The sequence below is a fragment of the Malurus melanocephalus genome, unplaced genomic scaffold, assembly GCF_030028575.1.
Source record: "Malurus melanocephalus ecotype Western Australia unplaced genomic scaffold, MMel_1.1 scaffold_353, whole genome shotgun sequence".
In the NCBI taxonomy this organism is placed as follows: domain Eukaryota; kingdom Metazoa; phylum Chordata; class Aves; order Passeriformes; family Maluridae; genus Malurus; species Malurus melanocephalus.
This window is the reverse complement of record NW_026623585.1, coordinates 509,701-529,908: the sequence shown is the minus strand read 5'-3', so window position 1 is coordinate 529,908 and position 20,208 is coordinate 509,701.

Genomic DNA, 20,208 nt, shown 5'->3' with positions numbered 1-20,208 from the left:
TGCCAGGAAAAGGTGCCACGATGACCCARCCCATCTCTGAAGGGACTCTCCATCCTCCCCAGCTGGTACCCCTACTGGGTACCAGTAACAGAGGTGATCCTTGGGTAGGAAACAAACCACACGGGGCCTGCAGGGTGGCAGGAATTTCACTTTGTCTAGTGGTGTATGGTCCATGAGGAACCTCGAGGAGAATCCAAGGCAAAGGTGGGAGCTGCATGGAGATGACAACAAGGGCCTAATCTTAAATTACAACAGAAATATCCCAGTTTCTTTTTTTTTTCCTGGACTTCAGAGATTGCTTCACATTACTGAGGTTTATTTTACAGGTAATATAATGGCATTCCAGGCTTTTCCCACACATGACATGTGCCTGGTCCAGACCCTTCAAAAGTCAGCTTGGAAAGGATGGGATGAATGCTGTGCAGGGACACATAGATGCGAGCAGGTGGATATTGCCTGCAGGCAGATGCAACCAGTTGCTGCAGATGCACCTGGTGGGTTCTCTGCTGTAGTAAATAGCCTGGGTGTTRTGGTGACAGGAGGCTTTTCCCAGAATGTGGTTTGTTTTTCTCAGGCCCTCTCCAAAGCATAGTTGGCTTGTCCTCTTCCCATCACCTCKCTCTGTGCCGTGAGCTAACGTGAAATGACGAGCTTGTCTCTCTTCCTTCTCCGCATCAGAGCCACGAGAGCCGAGATGAGCAGTGACACATTCACCCTCACCCGAGAGCTTGCAGAGCTGCTGCCTGAGTGAGGCTGCTCCCCTGCTCTCTGAGGCCACATCTGGGAGGTGATATTTCTGTTTTTTGGAGGAGTGGAGCACATGAAACTGGCTATGTCCGAGCCAGGCGTCGGAATGCGCAGCAGGTTTGTCCATCACACTTTTCACTGATCCTCTCTTATCTCACCTCCWGTGTTGGAATGTTACAATATGGTCACATCTCTCTTTTGCTCCCCTTATGGAGCTTATCCAACCATGAAGACCAATTACTGATTTTAGTAACTTAATTGTTTTATGAGAATTGARCCACTTAGCCGCTCCTGGGACAGATCACTCTATATATTCACTGTGACTTTCAAATGCAGGTGAGCACAGTGTGACTTCTGTTCTTCTCTGGAGCCTGTCCCACACTCCAAGTGATGACAGACAAATGGAGGGAGGTACCAGAATATCATCACTGCCATAAATAATTCCCATTAGAAAGACATAGAGGRAATGTTAAAAGCAGGATTGTCCCCTGCCAGAAATAATTTACCTTTTTTTTGGTAACGTGTTAAGGTCTTGCAGTGAGAAGAACTAGTGGTGATTAAAACTTTCAGGAATTCTGGTTATMAAGACATGCTGCAAGTATTGGCAGCTTTCTAAGAATGTCATGTGCATCTAAGTGGGCTGAAAATTAGAAGCAAACACTTCTCACAGGTTCTCCCATGGTTTATTAAACAAATTATTTCTTCAAGGGTTATTTCAACACTGAAGGGTAGCTTGGGAAGTGTGTCAGCTATAGGAGACCAGATCAGGAAGATCTGATGCTTTATATGCAATTCCAAAACACACTGCTGAGAGAAATAACTTGGAGCTTGTATGAATCAGAAACCCGATCAGGTTTAATGGGCTACCAAAAAATGCATGTGGAAAAATTTGCTTTGGACTTTTCCCTCAAACTGCAGCTGTGAGAAGGCATCTTTGAAAATACTCAACCTGGTTTCTCACTGAAAACTGAGAAACAGGAATTGAGATTTTGATGTGTTGGACTAGAACAAAAAAAAAAAAAAAAAAAAAAAAAAAAAAAAAAAAAAAAAAAAAAAAAAAAAAAAAAAAAAAAAAAAAAAAAAAAAAGGAAGACAAACTAGCAGAAAGGAGTGACTCACGTGGAAGAACATGGCAGAAAATAAAATCTCTTCCAAGTGCTTTGGGGGAAAATGGACATATGCAACAGGAAATAAATTTATCAAATGCTGGTGAGCATTTGCCAGCTTTAAAGTGGGATTTATTTCTTCCACTGTTTTACATATTCAAAACATGTACAGGGAGCAAAGCATGAGCAGCACCACCTGCCAAGGCCACTGCCCATCGTTTGCTGCTGGGGCCACTCCAGGACTAGAGATCCCAGCTTCAGCTGCAGCTGGGACACTGCGCTCATCCTTCCAGAGGAAAAAAGTACATTTGGAGGTTGCAGCACCTGTTACTACAGCAAGAGCTTGACCACAATTWATTTTGGTGTTAATGCAAAGAGAGGGAGAAAAGAATCAAAATAATGATATATTTTCTTCAATTTCAGCTGTAGTTCTAAAGCCATGTACCTGAGTCAAATAATGGTTCTCCCAATGTCAGTGCCCACTCCCTGCAAGTACTGAGCTACACATTACCCATCTCAAAATGTATAAGATTAGGTTGAAGGACTGCCAGTTTCATTTAAGAACTTGTTTAGCTGGATAAAAGCATTTTTGACGGAGGGACCAACTCACAGATGAATTTTTTTCCCATAAGAACAGAGGAGGGAGCAATGGTGAGAAATGCGGCTCCAGCCTTATCAGCCACCATTGGATACTAAAAGTGGAACCAAACAAAATCTCTTGATTGATCAGAAGGGAGGAGGTTTAAGACAGATCAATATGACCTGGTAGGATGTTTTTTTGTTCGGATGGGGTCTGTCCCTGCCGGGAATGGGGCGGGTTTTCTTGGATGGGGTCTGTCCCTGCTGGGAGCGGTGCGGGGTTTGTCGGGATGGGGTCTGTCCCTGTCGGGAGTGATGAGGGGTTTGTCCTGATGAAGTCTGTCCCTGTAGGGAGCGGTGCGGGAGTGTCGGGATGGGGTCTGTCCCTGCCGGGAGCAGGGCGGGTGTTTCGGGATGGGGTCTGTCCCTGTCGGGAGTGATGAGGGATTTGTCCTGATGGGGTCTGTCCCTGCCGGGAGCAGGGCGGGTATGTTGGGATGGGGTCTATCCCTGCCGGGAGCCGTGCAGGTTTGTCCTGATGGGGTCTCTCCCTGCCGGGAGCAGTGCGGGTATGTTGGGATGGGGTCTGTCCCTACTGGAGCGGGACAGGTTTGTCCTGATGGGGTCTCTCCCTGCCGGGAGCGGTGCGGCTCTATCGGGCCGGGGTCTGTCCCGTCCCCGGGCCGGGCTGGCGGTCCCGTGCTGACATCTAGCGACCACCGGAGTTGAGCCGGCACCCACCGCCCCCCGGCACCTCCTTCCTCCTCGGCATCGAGCCAGAGGTGGGGAAAAAGCGCTGCCAGTTCCGACTGAACGCTCAAAACTGAGTGGCACAAAAAGAGCCGTGAGCGCTTACGGGTGTCAGATCGCAATCCCATGCGGATACAGCAAAACACATCCCTGCTCCTTGCTGCAAGCTCCTCGGAGTTGGATCACGCAAACACAAGGAGGGTGGAAAGCGGTGTTCAAGCATCAAAATGTGCCATTTGATCATCTCCTGATGGGTACGAATTCCTCTGCTGGAAGCTCACTGGAATTGYCGGAGGCGGTGGGTGAACGCTCTGTCCCCCGTGTGTAGCAGTGGGAAACCAGCAAGGACAACTGTGCTGGAAAAGCACAAGCTGTGGCAGTTCTGTGCCGGTTCTGGCTGTTTCCAAGAGATAAAAACACAGGTTGGGGAAAGCAGGCAGAGCTCCGTGCAGGAGGTGTGTAGCAACCACACAGGTCTGGACCAGGCAGAGGTCATGGAAGCTTGACAGGAGTGAAAAAAGAGCTGGAGCTGCTGAAGTATTTGTGTTTCTGCTCCCTTCTTGTCTATCACTTATCTATCACACAGCTGAGGCTTTCCTCCCAAAAATTCCTGAGGGATGCAGGAATCTATTTTTATTAAGGGGAAGGAAGATCTTATGGCCAAGGCACAGGAGTCTGGATGTGAAACTTCTATTCTCAGTCCTGAAGCTCACTCAGGTCCTATCAAGGAGTTTGATTCTGCTTGTAAAACCTGCTTGAGAAATTCGGTGGGTGTGTAGAGTCTCTGCTTATGATCCTCCTGTAGTAATTGTATATTCATGGTATTGTCAAAGGCAGTGAAYGCTTCCTTTCCTTCCTGATCCTGCAAAGTACCCCACAATCCCTACAGCTTTTAAGAGTTTCAGTACTCCACAAAACTCCTACAGCTTGAAGAGTTTCAGCACAACAAAATACTCACTGTTGGATTGCTCTTCAGACACAAATGATGACAAAGTAAGGCTTTCACCAGCAGTTGTCTATTCAAGGAGCTAGAAGGGCACTTTCCGAAGCAGACTTTCAAAAGGGAAATCTTCATGCAACTTTAAAGGTTATTTTGAAGCAGTTTATTCAAGGTTAGGGTTTGTTTAACAATACAAGCTTCTCGGACACAGTTTCTCTCTGCCTCTGCCACTCAGTCATGCTTTTTCCCCTTCACTAGATGGCAGCAAGAAGATAGGTATAGGGATTTGCAGGATTATTATTATTATTTTAAATACATTAAACAGAGAGTTTTCATTTGGTTTCATGTTTGAATAGATTTGTTTAGCAATCCCTGTAGACACAAAACCCCCAAGAACCAAACCAACCAGCAGCATCTGATCAAGAGCAGTGTCAGAGGAGTGCGAAACATCTCTTTTCCAGGTAGGAGAGAAGAGCCTCATAACTCTGGGTTTTGCGAGGGTTTCGGCAGGGAAGGAGCGATTATCCGGTCTGCAGTTCCCTCTGCTGGCAAAGYCTCTTTTTGCATCAGCAAGATTTTGTTTGGGCTCGGAGGCAGGGATGGCACAGCGCTGGGCTCGGGAGGAGGGACAGGCACACCCAACCACCCGGCTGAGCTGCCGGGCCACGGGGCCACAGGAGACCCTGCCCCTGACCAGAGCAAGGGGACATCTTCCTCTCTTTCCCATCCGGCTCCACTTTAAGTTTGCAACTTGCATCTTCCTCTCTTTCCCATCCGGCTCCACTTTAAGTTTGCAACTTGCATCTTCCTCTCTTTCCCATCTGGCTCCACTTTAAGTTTGCAGATGGTGTTCAGGATGTTTAAACTGCATATTCAGTTCTTGCTTGTCCCAAGTCCCAGCCTCCTTCTTCTCCTCCTGCCCAGTCTCCTGAGACTGCCAGCCCTTCAGCACTAGGACAAAGTTCTTTATGGCAGCCAGGAATGCATGGAGGCCCCTTTGCTCTGGCTAAAACCAAGTGCCCAATGCAGTTCCTTTCYATCCTAAAAGAAAGGCTGAGTGTTCCTCACAACTCACTCATAAAAGCACTGTGCTCATGGTAACTCCACAGCAGGGCTCAAGGAGCAGCTGGGATGCCTTTCCCAGCCTGGCTGTGGCCTCCCCTGGCCCTGGGCTGTGGGAAGAACAAGGAGAGTGTGGATGGAAGCAGCAGGATGCACAAGGAAGGGATGGGCTGAGTGCTCAGGGCTGRATGACTCTGTACAGCCTTGGTGTGRCRTGGTCATGGTAGTGCATGGTCARGTTGGCAACTGTGGGCTTTGGTTTCTGTKCTCAGGCATCATAACAAACCCACATTTTCATATCCTCAAACCTTAAAGGGGCCAAGGAAGGTGAAGAACATTCTTCTGCTCACTGGTTTTCTGTCTTCTCCCACTGAGCATGCCTGTTTGGCTCTTACACCTCTGCAGAACTGACCCATGAGAAGAGAAGGTGATGCTCGAGGTGCTTGAGAGATCTGGATGTGACTGATGGCCCTGAAGAAAAACTGAAAGAGAAAAATGTTCCAGCAGGTCAGGGCTGATGGTGGATGCAGGATGGGCCATGATGCACAGAAATGGAGCCAGGCTTTCCACCAGAGGGTTTTTAGAGTAGGGGTTTGGTGCAGGATGATGTCTGAGCTTCTGCCCCAAACACAGGTGCTTCATTCTCTTTCCTGCTTTTCCAGAGCTTTGTGCCTCTCTGGGAGCTTTCAGTTCCCTCCTGCAACGTGAATATCCCRGCCTAACGAGTGAGGGAAAACTTGGCTGTTCTAATAAGACAAGGGAGCAGTCGAAAATGGATTAAGAAGGGATTGAATGTGTCTTGTGAGAGCTTGGCTATTGATTTCTAACCCTCCCATTCTGATGTTATTGCAGAAATGATTTTCTYCTGCTCTGTGCAGAGATTAAATATTAATAAATAGAAAATTAAAAAAAAAGGGGGAGAAAAAGACCAGATCCCAAGACATCCCKCTGCACAATTAAAAACCAAATGAAGGATTTCTAGAAAGAAAAACTTTATTTCCTCAAGTTTTCTTGAGCTCAGAGTAGAAACATAAGGGGTTTTGATGAGATAATTTGTAATGTTTCTATTTAGTGTTTTGTGGCAGGGGTGTGTGATTTTGAGCCATATYTCATCGCAGGAGGTTGAGGATAAAGACAGAATAAAAAAAAGGGATGGAGATTTACTTAGATCTCATTCACCAGTGACCCATTTACTCACTGATGATGAAGTAAGGGGGAGCACTCAGTACTGCTCTGCCTTCCCTTGCTCTGCATCCTGCAGTCATGCTCAGTTCCATTAGGCTTCTATTCATTATTTAACAGAGGAGATGCAAGACAAGGCACACCAAGGTGATTTTTACATCCTGGACGTTTCATTTGCACAAAGAGTGCACAGGCTGCTCCTTCCCATGAACTCTGTGTTTCCAAGTGAAGCCCACATTCCCTGGGTGTCTGGAGGAGGAGATGGATGGGCAGGCAGGCTCTGCATGCAGCTCAGGGCTCCCAAAGCACACAGGCTTTGCCAGGAAAGCTGCTCCCCACTTGGAGCTCTCCTAGGAGAGCTGCAGGGATCATCCTGCCCCATCTTCCCCCTCATTCCATGAGACTGGGCACTAACAGAGTGAAGGAADGGCAAAATGAGAATCTCAGGTCAAATTTCTTGCAAGAGCAGTATTTTTTCTCTAGCAAGACATTAGAAAATGGAAAAAACCAAGTTGAATCTGAAGGCATTTAATATGGAAGACCATTCTTTTTTAAGGGAGTTGTAACCATGAGAAGGGGGCTAGTTAGGGTCTTATCCAAATCATTCATGTGCTCTTCCAGCACTTTAAAAGGTCACCTATGTTGGTRCATTGTCCAACAAATTCAGAACAAAATTAGGGAATGCAGAGAGAAGAGGAAGGAAGAGGAAATAGCTCTATGGTCTYGTGAGCACAACCAAAGGCAGGATTTGACCCACTGCTTTTCTCCAATCCCATCTGCAACWGTTGCTGGCTGATTTCCATCCTAATTCAATAGTTCTCAAGCTGCACGAGATGTTTGATCAGGGTTTTACATCCCAAAGAGACCCTTCTTTGACTGACTCATAGCTGGATATACCTTGTCTGCTCCCATCTCTATTAATCTTTTTTAATGATCTCCCTTGAATTTCGTGGCTGTGGCTGGTTGTGGCTTTGCTGCTGTCAGTTCTCCATGGCCTTGATGCTCAGCTATTTCAAGTCAGCTCATTGACTTTGGATCTTGTCCCCACATTACTCATTTCATTACGGTCCTGCAGCCTTTTCTTTGTTTCCTCAGCAGAGTGAGCTCAGATGGAACTTTCAAACCTGTGGAGAGAGAGCCAGCACTGGGATGGCAGAGGGACAGAGCTGTTTCTCTGGGTTTAAGGGAATTTGGTGGCTAATTTTGTGTCAAACACTTGGACAAGAAACCTGACCCTGAGTTTCAGATTCTGCTGTAGGGCTGAGCAGATGAGGCTCCAGTATTTAAACTTTTACTGATTTACTCTGTGCCTGAGGTGGCCCAGGTCTGTGAAATCAGTGGGAATCACAAAGCTAAAATCCTGTGAAACCCTGGTTATAAAGTTCTGCAGCTTCTGTGGCTTGAAGGGTGGCTCCCATCAGCAGAGCTGGAGCACCTCACTGTGCACACACTGAAAATAAAACACCCTAAATTGAGCAGTGGCCCAAGGATGCTTGTGGAGGCTGTTGTGAGGGATCAGCTGACAGTGCTAGCCCTGGAAGCCACAGGAAATCATTGTTTTCTGCCACTCCTCATGCTCTCAGCTGCTTTGTGAGCTCCAGCTCCTTGTCCCCAGATGAGCAGTGTCTGCAGCCCCCAGCCCTGAGAGGATCATACACGAAGGACTGCAGAGCTCTGGTCTGGTGGGCACTGCTCCATCCCTGCTCCTTCTCCAGAGCAGTACCAGGGAAAAAGTGAATCCATGTCCTTCCTGGGTGTCTAAAAAGAGCCTTTGCAGATTACCCAGCATGTCACAGCCAGGTTTAGAAGCACCATAAGGCATCATTTGGCAGACCAGGCAATATTTAGTGACTATGGGAGCTATATATAATGGAATTACGGAGGGTGTGAGAAAGCAGCACCTCCTCCCATCTGCCCCCTTAAGGGACGCAAATGCTTTGCTGTAATACTGTTCCCTGAGAGCTGGAACTTTAGCAAATAAGGGACTTTATTAAGTTGTTAATAAGATTTCATTTTCTCACTAATGCTGYGGTGCTACATTATTAATTTAAAACTGTATTTAGCCTGACACGCTAAAGTGCTAGGCCTCATTATTAATGCATAAACCCATGCCTCTGTTGTTTAATTAAAAACCATGATTATGAAGTTCTGATGTGGTTTAATGRTAGCAGGCTGGAGTGGCAGTACATTCCTGTGCTCAGATCTCCCCCATTCCCCCCTCCTGCTCCTTTCCCCTTTCATTTCCCTTCAAAAGCACAAATGCAGTTGTTGTTCTGCTGAATAAACACCACATGACAAATGATGTTGATCTTTCCAAGGTGACAGAGAACTGCATTTTTATTTTCCTAGGATTAGCTTATTATTGACCAGAGATTTCTCTCCTCCTCCTGTTAATGGCTCTGGAGGTAACTGTTTGTATTYCCCCAGAAGGCAATATAATCCTTACTCCCAGTAAAGTCAACAGCAGTTTCCAWCTGACTTCAGCAGGGCAGGRTTTCACCCAAAGATAAGAAGAGATCTKGAGRAAAATCCCAGGTTTTATTTGTRTTTTTAGRCATGGTAATTTCTGAACTCTTGTTMYCTTGGAGCTTGGTCCAGGGAAGATGTTTCTGCACTGAATCCCRTAAGAACTAATGGATCTAGACCAGGCTAATAAACCCTGTGGACTCTTTTTCCCCACCAGCATCCTTCTGAATTGGACTCAAGTGCTTTGTAGCCTTTTTTCATGCATCACATAACTTATTGTGTTATCTTTGATGTGTTTGCAGGACCAAGTTTTTCTGGCCATTTCTGATGGATTTTTTGCTACATATTCCCCTCCTTTCTCCCCTCAACATTTGGCTTCATCTTGGATCTTATTCCTCCCTGTTTCTCGTGATGATCCTTTCTGAACAGCAGCTTACCCAATCTGGCTTGCAGAGCCTCTTATTTTATTGGCTAGGAATAAAATTAAACATATTCTTATGTACTCTCCTGCTTAATAAGGATTTGCACAGATCAGCCCTCTGTGCCTTTGTTTCTCTGCACACYCCTTGCCTGTTTGTCTGTTCAAACAGGAGGTGCTTGGCTTAGAGCCTCCCATCTCCCAAACTCTGGTCTCTCCTCTCTCTTTTAAAGGGAAAAAGGTGTTTGCTGTGTCCTTTGCTGGAACCAAGTTTTTCCCCAAACGTTTTTTTGGCCAAGGGACAAGGAACAAGTTGCATGACAGCACCAAAGGTTCAGGAGCAGATATAGTTCTGGCCATTTCTGGCAGGGCAGGTAAAGTCCCTCTTTATTGCCATCMAGGTGAATTCACAGCTGAAAACAAGTGCTTTGCTCAGCAGGGCCCAAATTCTCTTTTTTAAATAGCCATTTGTTTGAAGCACATCTCAGATTCTCTTCCCTGTGCCTCTCAAAGAAGAAAATTGTTCATTATAATCAACCGTCCTTCACTTTCCTGCCCTGAGAGGAGCGCACAGATCTGCTCTCTCCATGTGCAAATACAACAGAAATGTTACCAAGCTTAACTTCCTTCAGTAGATTATTTTTTTWAAGTATGTGTTCAGCAAAGTAACCTTTCTCTAACAAAGAGGTGACCTTTTTGCATTTATGTAGTGCTTGTTGCTAGGATTTAGATCTTTGCTGAAAGCTGTTATTTCTTTTAAGTACAGGAGAAAGTGCATTTTCACCTCCATTTGGGTAAACTGTCATTTTCTACCGTTCACTGCTTTTCTCACCATGGAATAATAATTTGAGGTTCAGTGGGTTTTTTTTGAGAGAATGCATTCCAGGAGTGTGGTGGGGCCTGGGAAGTCCTCCACATTTGCTGGTGGGGGAGAAAAGGAAGAGGAGGGAGAAGGGCTCTGAAATGTTTCAGGCTCCTCAGTAGCACAGTTGCTCAGCTTCTGCCATCAAATGACATTCAGTTTAGGAGGGTCATGCAGGTATTTTATAATCACACACAAAAAGCAGCCTGTGGGTAGCAGGGAAGCTGTACCTGTRTGCACAATATATTATTTTTTGGTGGTAGCACCAGCATCCATAGGAAGCCACTTTAGGCAGATTTAAGAGGTTTCTGTCCAACTGTGGTTGTGATGAATAACAGAAATAATCTAATATTATTCTTTGTGTGGCTCTGTTGCCCATGTTGCTGCAAGCCATCCCATTAATATGGGATGCAGGAGGTGCCAGGTGAGTGCACATGCAGCRGGCTGTGACTGAGGGAGAGCAGAGTCACACACACATGTGCAGATCCCTTCATGAGGCTCAGAAATCACTCTCACTCTGTCTTAAACCATTGCCTGCGTTGGTTTCTGTAGATACTGAGGGACTAAAAGAGACCTCTAAGAGCAACTTGACTCCTGAGATCTCTTTTCTCTGCAAATCAAGCATGGAGAAATCCCTCAGTTCCTTGGAAACCAAGGAAGATCCTGCCCAGTGGGGAGAAGAACCCAAATACTTCCAGCATGTGCAGCTGCACTYGTCTCCAAATAGAAACAGGCAAAGTCAAAATGTTCCCTGGGAATATTCACACTTTCCTTGGTCAAAACTGCTCTTCAAACAGATGACTTCAGAAGTTGGATGTGCTGTTTGCCAGTCTCAAAGAATTTTGGGAGGTGGAAAGCATCATAAACATTCAGGAATCACATACAGTAATGGAATTAAATTTATTGCTTTGTGCAGAGTGCAGTGGGTGCTGTGGGGTCCCAAAGGTCAGCTGGGATGGCATCCTCTGTCTCACATTCACTTAGAAGAGAGCAGTTCCCAGTTTTTCTGCAACTGAAACAACTAAAATTACTCAGGTCCCAATCCATCCTGTCTAAGAGCCCATGCATTCAGCAGGATCAGAAGCCCTTGGTAAAGCAGCCCCTGAAAGTCTATCAGAAGTTTATTAGCATGGTAATTTATCTGGGTAAGCATATAAAGATGCTAATTGAAATGCTTTCTTTTTGGCATTATTTTTCTTAAAGGCAGAAAGGTTGGAGATTTTCTAGGGAGAAAAGTAGAGTTGTTACTTCATGTTGTATTTCATAATTTCATAATGTTATAATTTCATTATTTTTTTACACTTGATTTCTTTTTTTTTAAGCTTAAATAACAAAGACCTTGATACTCCAAAGATTCAGGGGCTCATGCCACGTCTGTTTCTGGCCTCGATGCATGGAGATAGATTGAATTAATCAAACTTCTTCACACCGCTGTTTAATCGGGTTTACAATTAGCTGAGGGCTGCAGGTCTCCCGGGCCTWTCAGCTGTGATACAGCAGCTCTGCAGCCACACACTGGGAGTGCCTTCCACACCACATTGTCATAATGTGGCATGAAATTAAAGCGTGATGTTACTTGACAACAGAATTTATATCTCTCCCTGCTCCCCTTTCTTCTCCTGAACCAAGTCCCCACCTAGAGACAAGGGTCCTACCTGCTCTGAGCTGCCTTCAGAAGAGTTTCTGTCACCATTGAACCCATGTGTGTTCCTCTGCAGTCACTCTGATATCCTTCTCTTTCAGAGGCAGATTATTTGGCTGTGAGGAGCTGATGAGCACACAGCTCTGAATTTGTTTGGTTTCTTGCTCTGATGGATTGATTTTGTCTCTCCCCTTTCTCWCAGCACAGAGGGTTTCAGTGGTGCCTGCTCTCCCCACTGCCTGCACAGGTTTGAACCTTCTCAAACCCACCCCACTCAGGCTGAAAAAACAAAGAGGACTGGGGGAACCTGRCTTTTCCATCCCTCACCTCTCATCTCTTGGCAAGCAACATGGATGCACAGTTAGGAAACTACACAAATAAGTCAAGATCTGGTGATTGACACTACCAACAACACCTAATTAAGTGGATGTTGATGATTTTGTGCCATTCAGTAATTTGTCATAGGAAGAGCTGGAAAGAAGAACATGATGAACCCAGAAGGAGGCTGGAAAGAGGTGAGGATCAGGTTGAGCTGGTAATGGAGGATGTTATTTCCTCCTCAAACWGACCTGGAATCCAATCTAATTCCATATGCACCTTAGAAATCCATGGGTTGGTGCTGAAGTACTCCTTGCAGTTGAGAGGAAAGGGTTGGGGAAATGTTTCTGAWGTGGAATAATGTCCCCAGCTGCATCCCTGGAAGGTGCTGGAGTGACACTGGACATGGAGAGTCACACACGAGGACAGGGAGCCAAGGGGTGGACAGGGGGCTCCAGCTCTGTCCTCTGTCCTGCACAAACGAGGTCTGCCCTGTGCTGACACAGTTTGGTTTCTGCTCTCTGGGGTCTCATGACTCTTCTGGGTGTGGGAGTGACCAGATCCACCGGTGACCTGACTCTTTATTTTGTAATGATGGATTTTGCTCATTAGTCCTGTGCATTTTTCTGCCTCTGACACYGAATTGAAAATCAAATCATATCCAAGGAACAGCACCTGGAGAGAGGTGAAAGAGGTGAGATTCATGTAAAACAGGCATAATTACATCTCCTGCATTCACTTCAGCTGTATCTGCTGCTTGAAATGGCTACAATTCTGAGCATTATTTGGACACAATTAATCAGAGTAACCTCCATTTAGTTATCAAACATGGAAAAAAAACTGCTTATAACCCCCCCAAACTTTTAAAATCTCTSTCTCCCATTGCTCTCCAGTCTTTTTCCCTTCCTGCATGGTCCTGAGCATCTCCCAAGGAGGAGGTGATTATTCAGAAAATTGATTCTGCTGCCATTGAAGGTGATTACTTCCCCCATGCTGAACTCCACAAAAGCACAATCAGGTGCACAGCCAAGGTAGTTTGAAGCATTTGCATCTTACACAGGTTGGCCTGCAAACACCTGTAGTTTTCCYGGCTGATAGCAGCCATTGATGGGCATAGGGGGGTAAGGAAGAAATCAGGGAACWTTAAAAAGCAAAATTAAAGAAAAGGAACATTTTTCTGATTGAGGAAAATCAAGCTTAATGAACTGAGATCAAATTATTTCCTCAATTTACTTGGACATTTTAAATTAAAAGCAGAGTGTAACCTCTGCTTGCAAATTGCTGTAAACATTTCAATCACTCTCTAATTCATAGTAAAAAAGGAGGAAATGCTGGACTGTGAAATACTAATCAAGGATCACTCCTGGGAAAGCAGACTCTTTGCTTTCCATTATTTTTTTGGGGAACTGAGTGTCTAGGGCTGTCACTTAACAAAATTACATATAATATATATGTGTGTATACACACACACATATCTATATATATATAAAAAAATGAATATTTATGAAGAGTTTGCTAGTGACAGACCAGGCTGGCCCTGCAGACCCAAAGGAATTAATGTAAATTCCAGTCAACCATGAAAACCCACTAGAATTGAAGTGTATTTCAGCATGGTGGATAAAGCACATCAAAGAGCAGAATTTCTATAAGATAATTACACACAATGCAACTCTAATCACAGAAAGACTGTGGATATTGCTGATAAAGCGTAATAAATCTTTTATGACTACGCCTTGTTCTGCTGAATCAGCTTTCTGTTTCTACTGAGCTAAACTCTAGATCTTTGCCCTTATTTATATATTTACAATTTTTTTTAAAAAAACACATCAGCTAACAATTTAATGTAGATTCCATGAAAGGTTTATTTAGATTTCTGTTGTTGCGCTTGTTGAGGCACAGTGAGATCAGCAATATGCGTCTCTTCTGTCTGGCAAATCTGTAGAAATAAATTATCTRTAAGAAGAGAACTCCGCTTTCTCTGGTATTTCAAGAAATTGGAATAATTTCAGTTTTGACAGCTCGMAGTGCTCAAAATTCAGGCTCCTTCCTCCATGCTCTGTAGCAGACTCACAGAATGGTTGAGGTGCCAGAGACCTCTGGAGATCCTCTGGCTCAGGTCTCCTTGAGCCACCTCAGGACCATTCCATGGGCACTTTGAACCTCCCCAAGGATGGAGGCTCCATAACCCCTCTGAGCAGCTGGCTCCTTTCTTCACCCTCACAGGAAAATGTTTTTCCATTCATTTAAAGAGAATTTCCTGYRCTTCARTTTGYGCCCACTGCCTCTTCTCCTCCCATGGGCACTGCAGAGAAGGGTGTGGCTGTTTCCCAGCTCTCCTCACTGCTCTGCCTTTACTCACAGGTGTAAATCTGGGGACAGGGCCAACCCCAGCAGCAGTGACCCATGCCAGGGGTAGGGCCTGACGCTGCTAACACCCCAATCCTACATCTGTAGGGCAGCTGGAAACACAGAGTCTGTGGTCACCAACTGCTTCCTGCCTGTTTTTGGGGACTCTTTGTGTCTCACTCTTATATCAAAACATCTGGGCACCAGCAGACACATTTATGGAAGGGCCTTTATTTTTTTTTAGCCAAGAAGCAAAAAGTTTGCCTTCTTCATGGGAGCCTTGCCCTTCATTTATCTTTCTGGCATATGGGCAGCAGAAGGTCTCTGCATCTGACAGAGTGAAAGAGTGTTACATATGGCTTAATTACAGTAAATTATCAGCAAAGGGAAGAGTTTGCAAGGGGACAGCTGAATGCCACTCATGGGTTCAGTAACGTCTGCCCAGGACCTYGGTGCTGTGCCACATTTCACAGGGACACTTTGCTCCACCCCAGAGGACAAACTGTTCTGAGAAAAGTCCATCCCCTGGGCTGGGAACTTTTCTTGAAATGACAGCATGGGAATTCTCTGGTTCCTCAGCCCTTTTGAGCACGGTGACATCAGAGCCTTATTTATATTATCAGCATCACCCTGGTTGTCACCCAATGGGAGTTTTCTTTGCGTGCAACTCCCCAAAATGACACCAGAGACCATGTCAGGACAATGGAGGGTAGCAGAAAATGTTCTTCCTTCGCCTGATTTACATCACATCTTTGAAAGTGTGTCCCTCCTGCGACAGTCTGAAGCGAATAAACAAARTTCCTGGGGAAATGGGATGCAGTGTTCAAACACTTGGCTGAACTTTAATGTTCTGTAAGTTGCAAGGAAATGACTACAAAAGCCTTGGAAGAGCAAAGGAAGAGAGTTAGCTCAAGGCAAGGTGATATTCCCTCATTAAAATCTATTTGTGCAAAGTTAAGACGTCAAAGAAATTTCACTTGTTCCAGGAGGATATGAAAGCCCATGTTATTAGTGATCAGAAGGGACTTGAGAGTCCTATTTGCCAAAGTGGAGGGTGTTGAGGAAAAAAAGAAAAAGAAAAAAAAAGTATTTGAGCATTTAATGTTWTCTGAGAAGAATAATGAATTCAACTGCCTTAAAACAGCAACTCTTTGGATCATAGAAGGTTTTAAGTAAAAAAAGTCTTCTAGATGTGGGCTGAGATTCTRTGAGCAGTTTTTCAAGCCAAASTGCTGCACAGAGAYGCTGACAGTCCAGTCCCAAGGGCARCCAGCCTTGTGTCCCTTCACCCATTTTATAGAGGGTGAAAGAGGCTGTTAAAAACTCAATTATTAATTTTTAGATCATCTGGATGTGTGCTTGTGTGGGCGGTGTGTGCTGCAGAACCATGGGATCACAGGCAGAGTTAGAATGAGATATTTAGCATTAAACCTGATACTTTTCATATTTTCTTTGCTCAGAGATGACATCTGTGGTTGTTACAATCCAAGAACCAAACCATCCTCAGACAAAAACTGTTGTGCTGTTGATGATGGTYGGGCCCTTTAGATGCAGGATTTGGACAGAATCAGCATTTTCATCTGCATTCAGAGCTGTCTGAGCAGAGGCTGGCACAGGCTGCCCAGAGAAATCTGTCTGCCCCATCCCTGGAAGTGCCCAAGGCCAGGTTAGACAGGGCTTGGAGCAACCTGGGATGGTGAAGGTGACCCTGTCCATGGCTGGGGTGGAGCAAGATGAGCTTTGAGATCCYTTCCAATCCAGGCCAGTCTATAATTCTCTAATCCCATAATTTGGTGTGGCAAGGAGCACTGTGTTACTCCATGACTGGTACCTGAGGATGTGTGCAGATCTTCCTGCCAGCTTTTCTTTCCCTTTTCCTGAGCAACCACCAGAAATCTCTGATCTCTGCCTGGGCTGGGCTGTCTGTCTGTTCTGACAGCTTCTTTTATCACTGGCAGCCATGTGAGGAATGACCATATTAAAAGGTGAGGCTCTCTTTCCTTGCTGATAGCAGCCAAGGCCCTCCCCCAGTTTTGCATTAATGCAGAGTGGTGATGTGGCCAGGGGCTGATTGCATTTGCTAACGTTAATCACCCAGGGGCCAGGCGAGGTGAAGAAGTGAACTATATTTTATTCAGTTTGACAGAGGGAGGAGCYGAATGGAAATGATTTTTATCCCTGGTTGTGGCCGAGCTAAATTAACGCTGCCTCTGGTGCTGAAGGGCTCAGGAGAGCAGATGTCTGTGTTTTATGGGGTACCCAAGTGCACATCAGCCTGGGCATTGACTGTGGACAAAGCTGGTCCCTGCCCCAGMTGCCTGGAAATGAAGATGCAGGGAGTGAAAGCAGCTTATTTTACCTACTTGAAACAAAGGCAAGTCACCAGAGCTGAATTCCAGGTGTTGTCAGGCCCTTTCCCGTGACATGTACAGGGAAAGCATGGAGGGAAAATACCTTAGCAACTCTCCAGCAGAACACTAATTAATTGCTGAGCACTAGTGATGATCACCACCCTGCTRGCAGTGTAGACCTCTGCCTGTATTGGTTTTATCTGAGGTTATATCACAGTCCGGGTAAACACAGCTGTGTGTTGGGCTGTTCCCCAGGGTCACCCAAAACTTGCCATCCTAGGAATGCTGAAAGATTTCAGGGTTTAAATAGGGGGTAAGATACTGCAAGGGATAGGCAGAGTGGCTGCTTTACCCAGGTGGGAGGGAAGGATTTGTCTCTCACTGCCCTCCTAAAGAGCTGTGGGCTCATTGCCATGGGATCCACGATGCCCAAGGGCTGTACAGGGGACTGGTAGAATTATCAAGGCCTGACATTACCCAGGCACCAGGAAACCTTTCAGAAAGCCTCCCATCTTACACCCTTTTACTTGGAAAAGCATCTTGCATTTGCTTCTCGGAAACGGAAACGCTGGGCTAAGGACAGCCAGGTGAGAGCAGAGCAGTCACTGGGAAGAGAGAGGATGGGAGAGGCTCAGTGAAATCCAACCAGGGAATGAGGGAGAGCTGGGAAGAGAGGGAACAGGGAAGCAAATGTGCTAATTGGCAGAGCGTGGTGAGCAGTGCCACCCACACAGCGATGGTGGGATGTTGGGAGCTGAGGCAGGAGCTGCTGCAAGCACATTTCCATGTCTTTATTCTCCCTATCGTGCTCCTCTTCTCATTTCAAGGTCTGATCAAGCCTGACTATCRTCACCCCTTTTTCTGTAAAGACACCTATTAATGTTGACAGTTGAGGTGGCTGGGGGATGTGATATTAGTACTGACAAATGCTGGTAATTTGCAAGCAATGTTTTCCCTCCAGCACCAGTGGGAAATCACCTAACCTTTGCCAATAATTCTCAACATAACTCACAAAATCTCATCTTCTATCATTATGAGGAGCGGCATTTCTGAAAATTATCAGCTTCTGCTTGAATCTATCCATGCTAGACTATACAGAGGAGGTGATATTAATCAGTGTGTGAGGCCCACTGTGCTATAAAGGATTCTCTTACAAGATCTTTTTGCCATATGCTCTCTGATATTAAGCATACTTGATTATGCTTTCAGATAGTTTTTTTTCCATYCTGTCACATTGGCTTTAACTACTTTTTAGCTGTTGTTATCGGATCGAATTTTTTTTAAACCATAATTTACTTAGCATGTCTGTGGAGAGCACTTGTGTGTGTTTGTGCTTTAAACCAACACTGATTAATCAATAGCTGGTGGACTGGTATCAGTGTAACTGGCACAGATTTGAAGGTTGCAACGGGGACAGTGAGCTGAGCATCTGACCCGCCACACAGAGCATAAGTAACAGATTTTCAGAAGTGCTGAGCTTAGGGCAGCCTCTGTGGAGAATACATCGAGCTGTTGGCCAGTTAAGTCTTTGGCAAACCTTGCCTCTTTTGCAGTTGAGAATATACAAAGCAASCTCACTGATAGAAAATATCCCGACACCTGTGCTGAGCTGGGGACCCTCCTGAGTTCACACACAGCCTGATTTTACAGAAGCTGTAGCCAAACAATGCTGATAGCAACTGTCTTTAAAGTGAAATGAAAATGTAATGAGGGTGGGAGGCAGGGACGAGCTCGTATGGACCATCTGAGCTGTTGCAATTCYAGAATTCATCAGTGCCGCCGAAAGCGGAGAGCGGCTGTTGTGTTATTGATGCAGGCGGGGAGCAGGTTATTGCATTATTGACATGCAGGAGGTGGAGAGAGATTACCATGTTAGCAGCAGGACAAGAAGAGAGATTATCCAAATGCAGTAAGTCATTGTTACAACAAAGACATTTTTCCACACCTCTCCCACCCCCTTCAGCCCCCAACTCCTTATCCCGTCCTTTCCACCTCCTGCCTGCATAATACGAAAGGTCAGTAATGTCCAGACAGATGGCTGGGAGGGTTTACAGAGAGGGGATGYCTTCTTTGGTCATTTTTCTGAAATGGTGATTGTGCTCAGAAAAAAAAAAAGGAAAAATTTGTTTTTTCTGGTGGGGATTAACTCACCCAAAAGCTACGCTGGGAGGAATTTGGGTGAGGAGATGGTGACTGCTCTGTGTGACAGCTCTGAGAGGCACAGCTGCATCGTAGGCACTGGAATAACCAGGGGATAAATGCCACTGGATTCTGGCTTWTTATTTAATAAATAATTTTATTAATATATTTTTTTCTGTGTAAAGAGGCAGCAAACTTTTTGAGGAGTCAACGCATTGATCCTCAAAGGACCCTGATCCTTCAGTGAGAGAGTATTTATCTCTCAGGTTCACTTATTTGCTTGTGGATAACACCTGTCTTCTCTTATATTTCAGTTCCCTGGATTTAGTTCTGTCTTCATCTGGAACTGATGAAGTTCTTACCACCAAACCCTAATTGAGTGAAATGATTGCCACTGTGGAGGAAGTGCCTCACTATGTAAAATATCCCCCCTGGAAAATGGAGCTGTGTTTGTGGGTCAGAGCTGCTGCTCAGAGAACTTCCTGCCAGGATGCCCCATGGATAGCTGTGAATTTTGGAGCTGGCCCGAAGTGATCAGCTCATATCCTTTCAGATTTAATTGGGTTATGGGGTGACTTCTGATCCCTGATCCCCAGGGAAGGAGCCACAAAGATTGCAGCGTCTGCAGCAATCTCATCTGTCCACGGCYGCAGTCAGGGAGAGAAGAATGGCTGCTTAATCAGACACACAATCTAAAAATGTCACATTATTATTTATGAAGTGTTTAATAATCACACCACAATCATTGGACGCAGTGAGGTGGAAAAAGAAAATGTAATTTTTCAAATAATATATTCGAATTCTGTTATTTGGGGAGAAAAAAAAAACCCTAAGTAAATTATTTCTTTTAATTTGAAGAATACAGTTTGTGCTCGTCTTGCAACAATGCCTCATTTATGTGTGGCTGAGAAGTCACAGAAGGCAGCTGGGGCAGTCTGGAATTTAGCAGTTTGTATCAGCCTGATGTGCACCTTTCACTTGCTGTGGTGAAACCCTGCAAACTTTGTTCAGCACTTCACCTYGTTCCTAAAAAGCAGCACACTGGGAAGTCCAAACCTGGCTGTGATGTAAATATTAACAAAAATCCACAGCTTTTAGGTAAAGCTATAGGATAATGGCATTTTCAGCTGGGATAAAGAAACAGCTCTACTTCAGAAAAACGTTTATCTGTCCCAAAGTGGGCTGGAGAGCAAAGTGGAGAGATGTGGGTGTGGAACCTGGATGGGTGCAGGGAGCACTCCTGCTGTGGCCATGGATTTCTGTGATGCYGCAGAACGTGATTTGTCTCTTAGGAAAGGCC